Source organism: Geospiza fortis, unplaced genomic scaffold (genome assembly GCF_000277835.1).
Source record: "Geospiza fortis unplaced genomic scaffold, GeoFor_1.0 scaffold4, whole genome shotgun sequence".
Taxonomy (NCBI): Eukaryota; Metazoa; Chordata; class Aves; order Passeriformes; family Thraupidae; genus Geospiza; species Geospiza fortis.
The window spans coordinates 1124237-1127795 of record NW_005054475.1 but is presented as its reverse complement, the minus strand read 5'-3'; the positions used below and the strand labels follow the sequence as shown (position 1 = coordinate 1127795).

The 3559-nt window shown below is 51.8% G+C and overlaps 1 protein-coding gene across 1 annotated transcript in view; it reads right to left on the bottom strand.

The window, feature by feature from the left end:
• IGSF21 (immunoglobin superfamily member 21) overlaps positions 1–3559 on the bottom strand; it is a 74130-nt gene that overhangs the window by 10202 nt on the left and 60369 nt on the right.

Below are 3559 nucleotides of genomic sequence, written 5' to 3'. Positions count from 1 at the left end.
GGCAGCATTCCCTCTTCCAGGAGATCCACCCTGCTCTCTGGCTGGCAGCATTCCCTCTTCCAGGAGATCCATCCCACCTTCTACCTGGCAGCATTCCCTCTTCCAGAGATCCATCCCACCTTCTACCTGGCAGCATTCCCTCTTCTAGGAGATCCATCCCACCTCTCCAGCCGGCAGCATTCCCTCTTCCAGGAGATCCATCCCTCCTCTCTGCCAACCTCATCCCACCTCACCCATCCCATGTGGACGGGAGCGATTCCCTCATGGACCATCCCGGTTAAAAATCCCGCTCAGGGGAATTTTCCCTTCCAGGGGGATTCCAGCTCCGCTTTTCCCTTCTCCCAGCCCCTGGCCGCCTTCCCACTCCAAGGATCCACCAGGAAGTGAACATTCCCTCCTTTCCATGGATACAACGCTTCCAACCGAGCCTCCACCATCTGTTCCAGGCTCCGATTATCCACGCACGGATCGGGAATCTCCATCAGCAGCACTTCGGAGCGGCTCCGATCCCGCTCCAGCCCTTTTGGAAGGATTCCTTTGGATTTGCACGCGGATTTTGGGGCCTGGCAGGCTCAGTTTGGAATTCCCAAGGATGGGAGATAGGGAACAACCAGCCCTGGAAAGGCAAACGCTCCCTGGCGTGTCCTGGAGTTGGAAATACAGGGAAAAAGGGATTTGGGAATTCCTAACGAGGGTGGGATTTTAATTAAGGAAAAGGGAAAAAAAGCCCGGGATTGGAGGGATTGGATCTCTCCCAGCTTTGCTCTTCATGGCACAGAGCCAGGTTGGAAAGAGGCAGCACTGGAGCCCCTGGGCTGTGCTGATAAGGCCGGGAAAACACTGATAAGGAGCAAAAAAAGGCTGATAAGGCTGGCTCCACTCGGGAAAACGCTGATAAGGAGCGGGAAAAAGCTGATAAGGAACTGGGAAAACGCAGATGTGGCCGCCTTCTCCCGGGATAACGTTCTCTGGGATGGTTCCTCCTGGGATAATCCTGATAAGGAGCGGGAAAACGCTGATAAAGCTGGCTCCACCCGAGAAAAAGCTGATAAGGATGATTCCACCTGGGAAAACGCTGATAAGAAACCAGGAAAATGCAGATGTGGCCGGATTCTCCCGGGACAATTCTGCCCGGGAAAACGCTGATAAGGACGGGGATAATGCTGATAAGGACTGGGATAACACCGATAAGGACGGCTCCTCCTGGGATAAAGCTCCTTGGGATGGCTCCAGCTGTGCCTGAACCACGGCAAAGATTCCCAAAGAGAGAGAGAGAATAAATAGATGGAAAAAGAAAGGGAAAACGAACAGGAGCAAAAATCTGGATTAGGAAATGCTTCCTCCAACCCCAAACCTTTCCCGGATTTGCCCCACTTCTCTGGGAGAGCCCAAAATCCAGCGGGACCTTCCCAAAAAATTCCAGTGACTGGGAAATCAGGCTCTGGGAATGATCTCCTCAGGCTGGTTCATGTTTTCCTTGGAAAAAAGAGGCCATGCCATGAAAACCCTTTTCCTGCCGACATCTCCCAGTTCCACGCCCAATTTCCCGGACATTCCCGAGGCTTTCAAGTGCCTGGCACTGGGGCGGGGGAATTTTCTGCTCCCAAATTCCATTCGTTCTACATCACGTGGAGAAAAGGAGGAAAACAGGGAACTGGAACCAGGAAAAGTGGGAGATTTTCCTTGTCGGGTCTGGGAAATATTTCATGCACAGGGAATGGGTGATTCCTTGTTCTCCTTCTCCAGGGATGCTTTGCTTCTGATCCCCCACTCCATGAATAGGGAAGGTTTGATCCTTGTTTCTGCTCCAGGGATGCTCCTGATCCTTCACTCCCTCCACAGGGAATGTCTGATCCTTGTTCCTACTCCAGGGATTCTCCTGATCCCTCCTTCCATGCACAGGGAATGTTTGATCCTTGTTCCTGCTCCAGGATTCTCCCAATCCTCCATTCCATGGAATGTTCGATCCTTGTTCCTGCTCCAGGATTCTCCCAATCCCTCATTCCATGGAATATTTGATCCTTGTTTCTGCTGCAGGGATTCTCCTGATCCCTCATTCCATTGAATGTTTTAAACCTTGTTTCTGCTGCAGGGATTCTCCTGATCCCTCATTCCATGGAATATTTGATCCTTGTTTCTGCTCCAGGGATTCTCCTGATCCCTCATTCCATGGAATGTTTTAATCCTTGTTCCTGCTCCAGGATTCTCCTGATCCCTCATTCCATGGAATATTTGATCCTTGTTCCTGTTCCAGGATTCTCCCAGCCCCTCATTCCATGGAATGTTTGATCCTTGCTTGTGCTCCAGGGATGCTCCTGATCCCTCATTCCACACACCAGGAATGTTTATGTCCTTATCTCATTAATTCCTTCTGTAGGCACAGGGAATGTTTTAATCCCGTTTAATTCCCTGATTTTCCCACCTGGAGGCAAGCGATGGCCAAATCCCAAGGGAAGCGCTGGATTTGCGGCTGGATTTGCAGCTCCCGAGTCAGGGATGTGAAATTCCTGCCTGGAGCTGCCAAAACCTTCTCCACACAGGAATCAGGAATGTGTTCAACGCCCGAGGAGCAGCTCCATGGATCCAGGGAAACCAAAGCAGGGATGGAACAACTCCAGAGCATTCCCAGAGCATCCTTTGAGGATCCCTGGAGCATCTCCAGAACATCCCCTGAGCATCCTCTGAGTAACCCTTGAGTATCCCGAGCATCATCTGACTCCTCTGAGTAACCTGCAGTACCTCCTGACCTACCTGAACATCCCTGGAGTATCCTCTGAGTAACTCAAGTGTCCTGAGAATCCCCTGACTCTCCTGAGTATCCTCTGAGTAACTCTGTAGTAACTCCTGCTCTGCGTGAGCATCCTCCCGAGCTTCTCCTGAACATCCCTGGAGTATCCTCTGAGTAACCTTGGAGTACCTCCTGACCTACCTGAACTCCCATGTGAGCATTCCGAACTTCCTGGAGTATCCTCTGAGTAACCTTGGAGTGTCCTCTGAGTGACCCCTGAGTATCCTCTGAGTGGTTCCCCGGCACCCTGAGCATCTCCAGAGCATTCCTGGAGCATTCCCGGAGCAATCCCTGAGCACCCCCTGACCCCCCTGAGCATCCCAAACTTCTCCCGAGCCTCTCCTGAGCAAGGCCTGAGTATCCTCCTGATCCATCCCATAATATTCCCTCCCCAGCCCCCTTTTCCCACTCTGAATCCACATCCATTCCCACGCAGCCGCTCCTTTCCTTAAGGATTAAAACCAACTCCAAACGTAGCAGGGAAAAACAGCAAAAAACACCCAAAAATTCCCAAATTGATTCCGAAGGGTCGGGAAGGATTTCCCACTTCCCACCAACTCATCCCACGGGATGAGCCAGGCCCAGCCCTTCCCAGGCCACTCCGGATATTTCCAGGTGGGAAAACCTCCCGTGACCGGAGGAAATCCCGGTTTTTCTTACCCCCCATGCCGGGAAAAACGAGCTGGGAAAATCCGATCAGGAAATTCTCATTTCCCGAGGAAACGAGGCCGGAAAGAAACTGGGAGGAAGGGAAATTTAATCCCATTTTTT